At 50.5% G+C, this 13,420-nt stretch overlaps 20 non-coding genes across 20 annotated transcripts; all 20 read left to right on the forward strand.

Annotated features, from left to right (window-relative positions):
• Window positions 1–684: 684 nt before the first annotated feature.
• Trnas-uga (transfer RNA serine (anticodon UGA)) lies at window positions 685–766 on the forward strand. The gene has a single exon. It is a non-coding gene; the product is annotated as a tRNA-Ser (tRNA).
• Window positions 767–1,376: 610 nt separating this feature from the next.
• Window positions 1,377–1,449, forward strand: Trnaf-gaa (transfer RNA phenylalanine (anticodon GAA)). The gene has a single exon. It is a non-coding gene; the product is annotated as a tRNA-Phe (tRNA).
• Window positions 1,450–1,989: 540 nt separating this feature from the next.
• Window positions 1,990–2,062, forward strand: Trnak-uuu (transfer RNA lysine (anticodon UUU)). Its single transcript has one exon. It is a non-coding gene; the product is annotated as a tRNA-Lys (tRNA).
• A 139-nt stretch (window positions 2,063–2,201) lies between these two features.
• Window positions 2,202–2,283, forward strand: Trnas-cga (transfer RNA serine (anticodon CGA)). Its single transcript has one exon. It is a non-coding gene; the product is annotated as a tRNA-Ser (tRNA).
• Window positions 2,284–2,971: 688 nt separating this feature from the next.
• On the forward strand, window positions 2,972–3,053 carry Trnas-uga (transfer RNA serine (anticodon UGA)). Its single transcript has one exon. It is a non-coding gene; the product is annotated as a tRNA-Ser (tRNA).
• Window positions 3,054–3,665: 612 nt separating this feature from the next.
• Trnaf-gaa (transfer RNA phenylalanine (anticodon GAA)) lies at window positions 3,666–3,738 on the forward strand. Its single transcript has one exon. It is a non-coding gene; the product is annotated as a tRNA-Phe (tRNA).
• Window positions 3,739–4,277: 539 nt separating this feature from the next.
• On the forward strand, window positions 4,278–4,349 carry Trnak-uuu (transfer RNA lysine (anticodon UUU)). The gene has a single exon. It is a non-coding gene; the product is annotated as a tRNA-Lys (tRNA).
• Window positions 4,350–4,487: 138 nt separating this feature from the next.
• Window positions 4,488–4,569, forward strand: Trnas-cga (transfer RNA serine (anticodon CGA)). Its single transcript has one exon. It is a non-coding gene; the product is annotated as a tRNA-Ser (tRNA).
• A 690-nt stretch (window positions 4,570–5,259) lies between these two features.
• Window positions 5,260–5,341, forward strand: Trnas-uga (transfer RNA serine (anticodon UGA)). The gene has a single exon. It is a non-coding gene; the product is annotated as a tRNA-Ser (tRNA).
• A 1,212-nt stretch (window positions 5,342–6,553) lies between these two features.
• On the forward strand, window positions 6,554–6,626 carry Trnak-uuu (transfer RNA lysine (anticodon UUU)). The gene has a single exon. It is a non-coding gene; the product is annotated as a tRNA-Lys (tRNA).
• Window positions 6,627–6,764: 138 nt separating this feature from the next.
• Window positions 6,765–6,846, forward strand: Trnas-cga (transfer RNA serine (anticodon CGA)). Its single transcript has one exon. It is a non-coding gene; the product is annotated as a tRNA-Ser (tRNA).
• Window positions 6,847–7,537: 691 nt separating this feature from the next.
• Trnas-uga (transfer RNA serine (anticodon UGA)) lies at window positions 7,538–7,619 on the forward strand. The gene has a single exon. It is a non-coding gene; the product is annotated as a tRNA-Ser (tRNA).
• A 611-nt stretch (window positions 7,620–8,230) lies between these two features.
• Trnaf-gaa (transfer RNA phenylalanine (anticodon GAA)) lies at window positions 8,231–8,304 on the forward strand. Its single transcript has one exon. It is a non-coding gene; the product is annotated as a tRNA-Phe (tRNA).
• Window positions 8,305–8,843: 539 nt separating this feature from the next.
• Window positions 8,844–8,916, forward strand: Trnak-uuu (transfer RNA lysine (anticodon UUU)). The gene has a single exon. It is a non-coding gene; the product is annotated as a tRNA-Lys (tRNA).
• A 138-nt stretch (window positions 8,917–9,054) lies between these two features.
• On the forward strand, window positions 9,055–9,136 carry Trnas-cga (transfer RNA serine (anticodon CGA)). Its single transcript has one exon. It is a non-coding gene; the product is annotated as a tRNA-Ser (tRNA).
• A 691-nt stretch (window positions 9,137–9,827) lies between these two features.
• Window positions 9,828–9,909, forward strand: Trnas-uga (transfer RNA serine (anticodon UGA)). Its single transcript has one exon. It is a non-coding gene; the product is annotated as a tRNA-Ser (tRNA).
• Window positions 9,910–10,519: 610 nt separating this feature from the next.
• Trnaf-gaa (transfer RNA phenylalanine (anticodon GAA)) lies at window positions 10,520–10,592 on the forward strand. Its single transcript has one exon. It is a non-coding gene; the product is annotated as a tRNA-Phe (tRNA).
• Window positions 10,593–11,134: 542 nt separating this feature from the next.
• Trnak-uuu (transfer RNA lysine (anticodon UUU)) lies at window positions 11,135–11,207 on the forward strand. The gene has a single exon. It is a non-coding gene; the product is annotated as a tRNA-Lys (tRNA).
• Window positions 11,208–12,117: 910 nt separating this feature from the next.
• On the forward strand, window positions 12,118–12,203 carry Trnas-uga (transfer RNA serine (anticodon UGA)). The gene has a single exon. It is a non-coding gene; the product is annotated as a tRNA-Ser (tRNA).
• A 611-nt stretch (window positions 12,204–12,814) lies between these two features.
• Window positions 12,815–12,887, forward strand: Trnaf-gaa (transfer RNA phenylalanine (anticodon GAA)). The gene has a single exon. It is a non-coding gene; the product is annotated as a tRNA-Phe (tRNA).
• Window positions 12,888–13,420: the final 533 nt, after the last annotated feature.

Genomic DNA, 13,420 nt, shown 5'->3' on the forward strand with positions numbered 1-13,420 from the left:
TTTTGCGTAAAGAGGAGCAAAAATTTTCGCACACATGTGACATGCGTGGGCGAATGCGGGTGCAAACCAGTGACGCCATTCTCAACAAGACGAAAGTTTCCGTTTAAGAATACTGAGTTTCGCGACGACCGCTGCTTACTGTGGCCATCGGTTCACCTCGCACTGACGCTGGGACTGCAGAAAGCCGTCGCTGAGATCGTGAGTACACAGATGTGCTCGAAAGTGTAGGACAGAGCGAACATTCATTTCTTTTTAAGAATCGCAATTCAATCATTCGAGTGCGGCAAAGGCAGTGGTGCAGCGTTTCTTTTCTTAAGATCTCGCAGCTGCTTGGAGGTATGTCCATCGTTTTAAGACGACACAAAACTAGCGTCAGCGGTGCGTCAGTGGGAAGTCGGTGAAGTCGCCATTGGAGCCATAAGCCAGTAATTACAACACGCGAATCACTCGCACACCATGTAGCATGCACCACAACGCTCGGCCGAGGGACCGGACAGCTCAGTCGGTAGAGCGCTAGACCTTCAACCAAAGGGTCCCGGGCTCAAACCCCGCCAGGCGAAAATTAACACACTGTCGTAACGGCTAATGGAAACCCTACAGAAAAGAGTGACGCCACGCGCTTTCTGCCATCAGATTGCTTCTAAAGACGGCGGTTCCACTTGTCGGGAGTCGCTTCTGCCACCGGCAGACGTGGCCGAGTGGTTAAGGCGTCTGACTTGAAATCAGATTCCCTCTGGGAGCGTAGGTTCGAGTCCTGCCGACTGCGAAAATTTTCTCGCTCTCAAAAGATGGACGTTCAGCTGCATCCTAGCAGTTGCGTCACTACTAAACACGCGCGTCACCAGCAATGTGCAGTGTTATTTGATCCAGGGCGCAGCGTTACAGTCGCGCTCAGAAGCCGCAGCTCATCTCCTCGTCTCACAGCCGCCCACCGGGTGTTAGTACAAGTGTCGCCTCACTGGGCAGTGCAGATGTGTCCATCTTAGCTTGCAGACGATGACGTGTAGCAATTGATGAGCTAACGCAAGTCGAATGTTTTACCGTGTGTATCTCCTAGATACTGCCTCTCATACGGTGGAGAGGCTCACTCCTTCTTGTGTCTCGTTCTCTGCACACGAGTTGCCCCTGGCATCGATATAGCACGGTTTTCTAGCGCCAGCGCGGCGTCACGTGAAGTCAGCGAAGTGAATATTACACGAGTCGAGTCGACATGTTTGCTTGTTACGATGATGGAAGCAGAAGAAATGTGTGTGGGACTTCACTGCATCGGCTGCTCGCCTTTCAGCGTCCCTGTGTCTTATCAGACGAAGGTGACTGTGAAATTGGCAACGAGGCAGAGGTTAACAAACACATGCAAACAGGAACGTTCAATGTCAGCCGAAATAGCTCAGTTGGGAGAGCGTTAGACTGAAGATCTAAAGGTCCCTGGTTCGATCCCGGGTTTCGGCAGGTATTCGTTTTGATGCGACGCCAATGGAATGGCTCTGCGTTGGTGATAATGCAACTACCGCTGACAACAAAAATGACTCTCTCCTGTAGCTGTTCTGGTTTGTCTAGTGCATGCCATAAGAGGAACTCACTAGACAACTAACTCCCTTAGAAGCAAAAGAATCAAAAAAGTCCTACCGACTGCGTTCCTTTTTCTGTGTCAGGTGGTGAAGAACGTTTTCAACGGAACCGTGAAACGAGCGAAAACGTGGGAAACATTGCATTCGAAATGCTTGCGAATTTTCCAATTGCCCAGTGAGTGTCGACAAAATATGTAAATTCTCTGCTCCAACGTATGAGACGCAACGACTCCTGCAATTTGTTGTTGCATCGTGTGTCAGCAGTCTTCGATAGTGTGTTACGAGCTTAGTGCGATAAGTCTGCAGACAGCATTTAGGCGACGTTTTATTAGTAACGGCCCCATGCAGCGATTGCACAACAGTAAACGACATGAGTCAATGTATAGTTGTGCATCGTGAGAGGTATCACAGCGTCGTGTGAGCCCGGATAGCTCAGTCGGTAGAGCATTAGGCTTTTAACCTAAGGGTCCAGGGTTCAAGTCCCTGTCCGGGCGGAAATTTTAATACTTTGGTAGCGATTCGTCTGGTAGCGGTGGAAACGCTACGGAAAATAATGAAGCTACGCCGTTTTCTGACACCACAGTGCTTTAAACGGTAGCAGTTGCATGTGTCGGGACAACACCCGCGCTACCAGCAGTCGTGGCCGAGTGGTTAAGGCGTCTGACTCGAAATCAGATTCCCTCTGGGAGCGTAGGTTCGAATCCTACCGGCTGCGTGCGATTTTGCGTAAAGAGGAGCAAAAATTTTCGCACACATGTGACATGCGTGGGCGAATGCGGGTGCAAACAGTGACGCCATTCTCAACAAGACGAAGTTTCCGTTTAAGAATACTGAGTTTCGCGACGACCGCTGCTTACTGTGGCCATCGGTTCACCTCGCACTGACGCTGGGACTGCAGAAAGCCGTCGCTGAGATCGTGAGTACACAGATGTGCTCGAAAGTGTAGGACAGAGCGAACATTCATTTCTTTTTAAGAATCGCAATTCAATCATTCGAGTGCGGCAAAGGCAGTGGTGCAGCGTTTCTTTTCTTAAGATCTCGCAGCTGCTTGGAGGTATGTCCATCGTTTTAAGACGACACAAAACTAGCGTCAGCGGTGCGTCAGTGGGAAGTCGGTGAAGTCGCCATTGGAGCATAAGCCAGTAATTACAACACGCGAATCACTCGCACACCATGTAGCATGCACCACAACGCTCGGCCGAGGGACCGGACAGCTCAGTCGGTAGAGCGCTAGACCTTCAACCAAAGGGTCCCGGGCTCAAACCCCCGCCAGGCGAAAATTAACACACTGTCGTAACGGCTAATGGAAACCCTACAGAAAAGAGTGACGCCACGCCGCTTTCTGCCATCAGATTGCTTCTAAAGACGGCGGTTCCACTTGTCGGGAGTCGCTTCTGCCACCGGCAGACGTGGCCGAGTGGTTAAGGCGTCTGACTTGAAATCAGATTCCCTCTGGGAGCGTAGGTTCGAGTCCTGCCGACTGCGAAATTTTCTCGCTCTCAAAAGATGGACGTTCAGCTGCATCCTAGCAGTTTGCGTCACTACTAAACACGCGCGTCACCAGCAATGTGCAGTGTTATTTGATCCAGGGCGCAGCGTTACAGTCGCGCTCAGAAGCCGCAGCTCATCTCCTCGTCTCACAGCCGCCCACCGGGTGTTAGTACAAGTGTCCGCCTCACTGGGCAGTGCAGATGTGTCCATCTTAGCTTGCAGACGATGACGTGTAGCAATTGATGAGCTAACGCAAGTCGAATGTTTTACCGTGTGTATCTCCTAGATACTGCCTCTCATACGGTGGAGAGGCTCACTCCTTCTTGTGTCTCGTTCTCTGCACACGAGTTGCCCCTGGCATCGATATAGCACGGGTTTTCTAGCGCCAGCGCGGCGTCACGTGAAGTCAGCGAAGTGAATATTACACGAGTCGAGTCGACATGTTTGCTTGTTACGATGATGGAAGCAGAAGAAATGTGTGTGGGACTTCACTGCATCGGCTGCTCGCCTTTCAGCGTCCCTGTGTCTTATCAGACGAAGGTGACTGTGAAATTGGCAACGAGGCAGAGGTTAACAAACACATGCAAACAGGAACGTTCAATGTCAGCCGAAATAGCTCAGTTGGGAGAGCGTTAGACTGAAGATCTAAAGGTCCCTGGTTCGATCCCGGGTTTCGGCAGGTATTCGTTTTTGATGCGACGCCAATGGAATGGCTCTGCGTTGGTGATAATGCAACTACCGCTGACAACAAAAATGACTCTCTCCTGTAGCTGTTCTGGTTGTCTAGTGCATGCCATAAGAGGAACTCACTAGACAACTAACTCCCTTAGAAGCAAAAGAATCAAAAAGTCCTACCGACTGCGTTCCTTTTTCTGTGTCAGGTGGTGAAGAACGTTTTCAACGGAACCGTGAAACGAGCGAAAACGTGGGAAACATTGCATTCGAAATGCTTGCGAATTTTCCAATTGCCCAGTGAGTGTCGACAAAATATGTAAATTCTCTGCTCCAACGTATGAGACGCAACGACTCCTGCAATTTGTTGTTGCATCGTGTGTCAGCAGTCTTCGATAGTGTGTTACGAGCTTAGTGCGATAAGTCTGCAGACAGCATTTAGGCGACGTTTTATTAGTAACGGCCCCATGCAGCGATTGCACAACAGTAAACGACATGAGTCAATGTATAGTTGTGCATCGTGAGAGGTATCACAGCGTCGTGTGAGCCCGGATAGCTCAGTCGGTAGAGCATTAGGCTTTTAACCTAAGGGTCCAGGGTTCAAGTCCTGTCCGGGCGGAAATTTTAATACTTTGGTAGCGATTCGTCTGGTAGCGTGGAAACGCTACGGAAAATAATGAAGCTACGCCGTTTTCTGACACCACAGTGCTTTAAACGGTAGCAGTTGCATGTGTCGGGACAACCACCGCGCTACCAGCAGTCGTGGCCGAGTGGTTAAGGCGTCTGACTCGAAATCAGATTCCCTCTGGGAGCGTAGGTTCGAATCCTACCGGCTGCGTGCGATTTTGCGTAAAGAGGAGCAAAAATTTTCGCACACATGTGACATGCGTGGGCGAATGCGGGTGCAAACCAGTGACGCCATTCTCAACAAGACGAAAGTTTCCGTTTAAGAATACTGAGTTTCGCGACGACCGCTGCTTACTGTGGCCATCGGTTCACCTCGCACTGACGCTGGGACTGCAGAAAGCCGTCGCTGAGATCGTGAGTACACAGATGTGCTCGAAGTGTAGGACAGAGCGAACATTCATTTCTTTTTAAGAATCGCAATTCAATCATTCGAGTGCGGCAAAGGCAGTGGGTGCAGCGTTTCTTTTCTTAAGATCTCGCAGCTGCTTGGAGGTATGTCCATCGTTTAAGACGACACAAAACTAGCGTCAGCGGTGCGTCAGTGGGAAGTCGGTGAAGTCGCCATTGGAGCCATAAGCCAGTAATTACAACACGCGAATCACTCGCACACCATGTAGCATGCACCACAACGCTCGGCCGAGGGACCGGACAGCTCAGTCGGTAGAGCGCTAGACCTTCAACCAAAGGGTCCCGGGCTCAAACCCCCGCCAGGCGAAAATTAACACACTGTCGTAACGGCTAATGGAAACCCTACAGAAAAGAGTGACGCCACGCCGCTTTCTGCCATCAGATTGCTTCTAAAGACGGCGGTTCCACTTGTCGGGAGTCGCTTCTGCCACCGGCAGTCGTGGCCGAGTGGTTAAGGCGTCTGACTTGAAATCAGATTCCCTCTGGGAGCGTAGGTTCGAGTCCTGCCGACTGCGAAAATTTTCTCGCTCTCAAAAGATGGACGTTCAGCTGCATCCTAGCAGTTGCGTCACTACTAAACACGCGCGTCACCAGCAATGTGCAGTGTTATTTGATCCAGGGGCGCAGCGTTACAGTCGCGCTCAGAAGCCGCAGCTCATCTCCTCGTCTCACAGCCGCCCACCGGGTGTTAGTACAAGTGTCGCCTCACTGGGCAGTGCAGATGTGTCCATCTTAGCTTGCAGACGATGACGTGTAGCAATTGATGAGCTAACGCAAGTCGAATGTTTTACCGTGTGTATCTCCTAGATACTGCCTCTCATACGGTGGAGAGGCTCACTCCTTCTTGTGTCTCGTTCTCTGCACACGAGTTGCCCCTGGCATCGATATAGCACGGGTTTTCTAGCGCCAGCGCGGCGTCACGTGAAGTCAGCGAAGTGAATATTACACGAGTCGAGTCGACATGTTTGCTTGTTACGATGATGGAAGCAGAAGAAATGTGTGTGGGACTTCACTGCATCGGCTGCTCGCCTTTCAGCGTCCCTGTGTCTTATCAGACGAAGGTGACTGTGAAATTGGCAACGAGGCAGAGGTTAACAAACACATGCAAACAGGAACGTTCAATGTCAGCCGAAATAGCTCAGTTGGGAGAGCGTTAGACTGAGATCTAAAGGTCCCTGGTTCGATCCCGGGTTTCGGCAGGTATTCGTTTTGATGCGACGCCAATGGAATGGCTCTGCGTTGGTGATAATGCAACTACCGCTGACAACAAAAATGACTCTCTCCTGTAGCTGTTCTGGTTGTCTAGTGCATGCCATAAGAGGAACTCACTAGACAACTAACTCCCTTAGAAGCAAAAGAATCAAAAAAGTCCTACCGACTGCGTTCCTTTTTCTGTGTCAGGTGGTGAAGAACGTTTTCAACGGAACCGTGAAACGAGCGAAAACGTGGGAAACATTGCATTCGAAATGCTTGCGAATTTTCCAATTGCCCAGTGAGTGTCGACAAAATATGTAAATTCTCTGCTCCAACGTATGAGACGCAACGACTCCTGCAAATCGTGTGTCAGCAGTCTTCGATAGTGTGTTACGAGCTTAGTGCGATAAGTCTGCAGACAGCATTTAGGCGACGTTTTATTAGTAACGGCCCCATGCAGCGATTGCACAACAGTAAACGACATGAGTCAATGTATAGTTGTGCATCGTGAGAGGTATCACAGCGTCGTGTGAGCCCGGATAGCTCAGTCGGTAGAGCATTAGGCTTTTAACCTAAGGGTCCAGGGTTCAAGTCCCTGTCCGGGCGGAAATTTTAATACTTTGGTAGCGATTCGTCTGGTAGCGGTGGAAACGCTACGGAAAATAATGAAGCTACGCCGTTTTCTGACACCACAGTGCTTTAAACGGTAGCAGTTGCATGTGTCGGGACAACACCGCGCTACCAGCAGTCGTGGCCGAGTGGTTAAGGCGTCTGACTCGAAATCAGATTCCCTCTGGGAGCGTAGGTTCGAATCCTACCGGCTGCGTGCGATTTTGCGTAAAGAGGAGCAAAAATTTTCGCACACATGTGACATGCGTGGGCGAATGCGGGTGCAAACCAGTGACGCCATTCTCAACAAGACGAAAGTTTCCGTTTAAGAATACTGAGTTTCGCGACGACCGCTGCTTACTGTGGCCATCGGTTCACCTCGCACTGACGCTGGGACTGCAGAAAGCCGTCGCTGAGATCGTGAGTACACAGATGTGCTCGAAAGTGTAGGACAGAGCGAACATTCATTTCTTTTTAAGAATCGCAATTCAATCATTCGAGTGCGGCAAAGGCAGTGGTGCAGCGTTTCTTTTCTTAAGATCTCGCAGCTGCTTGGAGGTATGTCCATCGTTTTAAGACGACACAAAACTAGCGTCAGCGGTGCGTCAGTGGGAAGTCGGTGAAGTCGCCATTGGAGCCATAAGCCAGTAATTACAACACGCGAATCACTCGCACACCATGTAGCATGCACCACAACGCTCGGCCGAGGGACCGGACAGCTCAGTCGGTAGAGCGCTAGACCTTCAACCAAAGGGTCCCGGGCTCAAACCCCCGCCAGGCGAAAATTAACACACTGTCGTAACGGCTAATGGAAACCCTACAGAAAAGAGTGACGCCACGCCGCTTTCTGCCATCAGATTGCTTCTAAAGACGGCGGTTCCACTTGTCGGGAGTCGCTTCTGCCACCGGCAGTCGTGGCCGAGTGGTTAAGGCGTCTGACTTGAAATCAGATTCCCTCTGGGAGCGTAGGTTCGAGTCCTGCCGACTGCGAAAATTTTCTCGCTCTCAAAAGATGGACGTTCAGCTGCATCCTAGCAGTTGCGTCACTACTAAACACGCGCGTCACCAGCAATGTGCAGTGTTATTTGATCCAGGGCGCAGCGTTACAGTCGCGCTCAGAAGCCGCAGCTCATCTCCTCGTCTCACAGCCGCCCACCGGGTGTTAGTACAAGTGTCGCCTCACTGGGCAGTGCAGATGTGTCCATCTTAGCTTGCAGACGATGACGTGTAGCAATTGATGAGCTAACGCAAGTCGAATGTTTTACCGTGTGTATCTCCTAGATACTGCCTCTCATACGGTGGAGAGGCTCACTCCTTCTTGTGTCTCGTTCTCTGCACACGAGTTGCCCCTGGCATCGATATAGCACGGGTTTTCTAGCGCCAGCGCGGCGTCACGTGAAGTCAGCGAAGTGAATATTACACGAGTCGAGTCGACATGTTTGCTTGTTACGATGATGGAAGCAGAAGAAATGTGTGTGGGACTTCACTGCATCGGCTGCTCGCCTTTCAGCGTCCCTGTGTCTTATCAGACGAAGGTGACTGTGAAATTGGCAACGAGGCAGAGGTTAACAAACACATGCAAACAGGAACGTTCAATGTCAGCCGAAATAGCTCAGTTGGGGAGAGCGTTAGACTGAAGATCTAAAGGTCCCTGGTTCGATCCCGGGTTTCGGCAGGTATTCGTTTTGATGCGACGCCAATGGAATGGCTCTGCGTTGGTGATAATGCAACTACCGCTGACAACAAAAATGACTCTCTCCTGTAGCTGTTCTGGTTGTCTAGTGCATGCCATAAGAGGAACTCACTAGACAACTAACTCCCTTAGAAGCAAAAGAATCAAAAAAGTCCTACCGACTGCGTTCCTTTTTCTGTGTCAGGTGGTGAAGAACGTTTTCAACGGAACCGTGAAACGAGCGAAAACGTGGGAAACATTGCATTCGAAATGCTTGCGAATTTTCCAATTGCCCAGTGAGTGTCGACAAAATATGTAAATTCTCTGCTCCAACGTATGAGACGCAACGACTCCTGCAATTTGTTGTTGCATCGTGTGTCAGCAGTCTTCGATAGTGTGTTACGAGCTTAGTGCGATAAGTCTGCAGACAGCATTTAGGCGACGTTTTATTAGTAACGGCCCCATGCAGCGATTGCACAACAGTAAACGACATGAGTCAATGTATAGTTGTGCATCGTGAGAGGTATCACAGCGTCGTGTGAGCCCGGATAGCTCAGTCGGTAGAGCATTAGGCTTTTAACCTAAGGGTCCAGGGTTCAAGTCCCTGTCCGGGCGGAAATTTTAATACTTTGGTAGCGATTCGTCTGGTAGCGGTGGAAACGCTACGGAAAATAATGAAGCTACGCCGTTTTCTGACACCACAGTGCTTTAAACGGTAGCAGTTGCATGTGTCGGGACAACACCGCGCTACCAGCAGTCGTGGCCGAGTGGTTAAGGCGTCTGACTCGAAATCAGATTCCCTCTGGGAGCGTAGGTTCGAATCCTACCGGCTGCGTGCGATTTTGCGTAAAGAGGAGCAAAAATTTTCGCACACATGTGACATGCGTGGGCGAATGCGGGTGCAAACCAGTGACGCCATTCTCAACAAGACGAAAGTTTCCGTTTAAGAATACTGAGTTTCGCGACGACCGCTGCTTACTGTGGCCATCGGTTCACCTCGCACTGACGCTGGGACTGCAGAAAGCCGTCGCTGAGATCGTGAGTACACAGATGTGCTCGAAAGTGTAGGACAGAGCGAACATTCATTTCTTTTTAAGAATCGCAATTCAATCATTCGAGTGCGGCAAAGGCAGTGGTGCAGCGTTTCTTTTCTTAAGATCTCGCAGCTGCTTGGAGGTATGTCCATCGTTTTAAGACGACACAAAACTAGCGTCAGCGGTGCGTCAGTGGGAAGTCGGTGAAGTCGCCATTGGAGCCATAAGCCAGTAATTACAACACGCGAATCACTCGCACACCATGTAGCATGCACCACAACGCTCGGCCGAGGGACCGGACAGCTCAGTCGGTAGAGCGCTAGACCTTCAACCAAAGGGTCCCGGGCTCAAACCCCCGCCAGGCGAAAATTAACACACTGTCGTAACGGCTAATGGAAACCCTACAGAAAAGAGTGACGCCACGCCGCTTTCTGCCATCAGATTGCTTCTAAAGACGGCGGTTCCACTTGTCGGGAGTCGCTTCTGCCACCGGCAGTCGTGGCCGAGTGGTTAAGGCGTCTGACTTGAAATCAGATTCCCTCTGGGAGCGTAGGTTCGAGTCCTGCCGACTGCGAAAATTTTCTCGCTCTCAAAAGATGGACGTTCAGCTGCATCCTAGCAGTTGCGTCACTACTAAACACGCGCGTCACCAGCATGTGCAGTGTTATTTGATCCAGGGCGCAGCGTTACAGTCGCGCTCAGAAGCCGCAGCTCATCTCCTCGTCTCACAGCCGCCCACCGGGTGTTAGTACAAGTGTCGCCTCACTGGGCAGTGCAGATGTGTCCATCTTAGCTTGCAGACGATGACGTGTAGCAATTGATGAGCTAACGCAAGTCGAATGTTTTACCGTGTGTATCTCCTAGATACTGCCTCTCATACGGTGGAGAGGCTCACTCCTTCTTGTGTCTCGTTCTCTGCACACGAGTTGCCCCTGGCATCGATATAGCACGGGTTTTCTAGCGCCAGCGCGGCGTCACGTGAAGTCAGCGAAGTGAATATTACACGAGTCGAGTCGACATGTTTGCTTGTTACGATGATGGAAGCAGAAGAAATGTGTGTGGGACTTCACTGCATCGGCTGCTCGCCTTTCAGCGTCCCTGTGTCTTATCAGACGAAGGTGACTGTGAAATTGGCAACGAGGCAGAGGTTAACAAACACATGCAAACAGGAACGTTCAATGTCAGCCGAAATAGCTCAGTTGGGAGAGCGTTAGACTGAAGATCTAAAGGTCCCTGGTTCGATCCCGGGTTTCGGCCAGGTATTCGTTTTGATGCGACGCCAATGGAATGGCTCTGCGTTGGTGATAATGCAACTACCGCTGACAACACAAAATGACTCTCTCCTGTAGCTGTTCTGGTTGTCTAGTGCATGCCATAAGAGGAACTCACTAGACAACTAACTCCCTTAGAAGCAAAAGAATCAAAAAAGTCCTACCGACTGCGTTCCTTTTTCTGTGTCAGGTGGTGAAGAACGTTTTCAACGGAACCGTGAAACGAGCGAAAACGTGGGAAACATTGCATTCGAAATGCTTGCGAATTTTCCAATTGCCCAGTGAGTGTCGACAAAATATGTAAATTCTCTGCTCCAACGTATGAGACGCAACGACTCCTGCAATTTGTTGTTGCATCGTGTGTCAGCAGTCTTCGATAGTGTGTTACGAGCTTAGTGCGATAAGTCTGCAGACAGCATTTAGGCGACGTTTTATTAGTAACGGCCCCATGCAGCGATTGCACAACAGTAAACGACATGAGTCAATGTATAGTTTGTGCATCGTGAGAGGTATCACAGCGTCGTGTGAGCCCGGATAGCTCAGTCGGTAGAGCATTAGGCTTTTAACCTAAGGGTCCAGGGTTCAAGTCCCTGTCCGGGCGGAAATTTTAATACTTTGGTAGCGAGTCGTCTGGTAGCGGTGGAAACGCTACGGAAAATAATGAAGCTACGCCGTTTTCTGACACCACAGTGCTTTAAACGGTAGCAGTTGCATGTGTCGGGACAACACCGCGCTACCAGCAGTCGTGGCCGAGTGGTTAAGGCGTCTGACTCGAATCAGATTCCCTCTGGGAGCGTAGGTTCGAATCCTACCGGCTGCGTGCGATTTTGCGTAAAGAGGAGCAAAAATTTTCGCACACATGTGACATGCGTGGGCGAATGCGGGTGCAAACCAGTGACGCCATTCTCAACAAGACGAAAAGTTTCCGTTTAAGAATACTGAGTTTCGCGACGACCGCTGCTTACTGTGGCCATCGGTTCACCTCGCACTGACGCTGGGACTGCAGAAAGCCGTCGCTGAGATCGTGAGTACACAGATGTGCTCGAAAGTGTAGGACAGAGCGAACATTCATTTCTTTTTAAGAATCGCAATTCAATCATTCGAGTGCGGCAAAGGCAGTGGTGCAGCGTTTCTTTTCTTAAGATCTCGCAGCTGCTTGGAGTATGTCCATCGTTTTAAGACGACACAAAACTAGCGTCAGCGGTGCGTCAGTGGGAAGTCGGTGAAGTCGCCATTGAGCCATAAGCCAGTAATTACAACACGCGAATCACTCGCACACCATGTAGCATGCACCACAACGCTCGGCCGAGGGACCGGGACAGCTCAGTCGGTAGAGCGCTAGACCTTCAACCAAAGGGTCCCGGGCTCAAACCCCCGCCAGGCGAAAATTAACACACTGTCGTAACGGCTAATGGAAACCCTACAGAAAAGAGTGACGCCACGCCGCTTTCTGCCATCAGATTGCTTCTAAAGACGGCGGTTCCACTTGTCGGGAGTCGCTTCTGCCACCGGCAGTCGTGGCCGAGTGGTTAAGGCGTCTGTCTGACTTGAAATCAGATTCCCTCTGGGAGCGTAGGTTCGAGTCCTGCCGACTGCGAAAATTTTCTCGCTCTCAAAAGATGGACGTTCAGCTGCATCCTAGCAGTTGCGTCACTACTAAACACGCGCGTCACCAGCAATGTGCAGTGTTATTTGATCCAGGGCGCAGCGTTACAGTCGCGCTCAGAAGCCGCAGCTCATCTCCTCGTCTCACAGCCGCCCACCGGGTGTTAGTACAAGTGTCGCCTCACTGGGCAGTGCAGATGTGTCCATCTTAGCTTGCAGACGATGACGTGTAGCAATTGATGAGCTAACGCAAGTCGAATGTTTTACCGTGTGTATCTCCTAGATACTGCCTCTCATACGGTGGAGAGGCTCACTCCTTCTTGTGTCTCGTTCTCTGCACACGAGTTGCCCCTGGCATCGATATAGCACGGGTTTTCTAGCGCCAGCGCGGCGTCACGTGAAGTCAGCGAAGTGAATATTACACGAGTCGAGTCGACATGTTTGCTTGTTACGATGATGGAAGCAGAAGAAATGTGTGTGGGACTTCACTGCATCGGCTGCTCGCCTTTCAGCGTCCCTGTGTCTTATCAGACGAAGGTGACTGTGAAATTGGCAACGAGGCAGAGGTTAACAAACACATGCAAACAGGAACGTTCAATGTCAGCCGAAATAGCTCAGTTGGGAGAGCGTTAGACTGAAGATCTAAAGGTCCCTGGTTCGATCCCGGGTTTCGGCAGGTATTCGTTTTGATGCGACGCCAATGGAATGGCTCTGCGTTGGTGATAATGCAACTACCGCTGACAACAAAAATGACTCTCTCCTGTAGCTGTTCTGGTTGTCTAGTGCATGCCATAAGAGGAACTCACTAGACAACTAACTCCCTTAGAAGCAAAAGAATCAAAAAAGTCCTACCGACTGCGTTCCTTTTTCTGTGTCAGGTGGTGAAGAACGTTTTCAACGGAACCGTGAAACGAGCGAAAACGTGGGAAACATTGCATTCGAAATGCTTGCGAATTTTCCAATTGCCCAGTGAGTGTCGACAAAATATGTAAATTCTCTGCTCCAACGTATGAGACGCAACGACTCCTGCAATTTGTTGTTGCATCGTGTGTCAGCAGTCTTCGATAGTGTGTTACGAGCTTAGTGCGATAAGTCTGCAGACAGCATTTAGGCGACGTTTTATTAGTAACGGCCCCATGCAGCGATTGCACAACAGTAAACGACATGAGTCAATGTATAGTTGTGCATCGTGAGAGGTATCACAGCGTC

Source organism: Schistocerca serialis, unplaced genomic scaffold, assembly GCF_023864345.2.
Source record: "Schistocerca serialis cubense isolate TAMUIC-IGC-003099 unplaced genomic scaffold, iqSchSeri2.2 HiC_scaffold_349, whole genome shotgun sequence".
NCBI lineage: Eukaryota > Metazoa > Arthropoda > Insecta > Orthoptera > Acrididae > Schistocerca > Schistocerca serialis.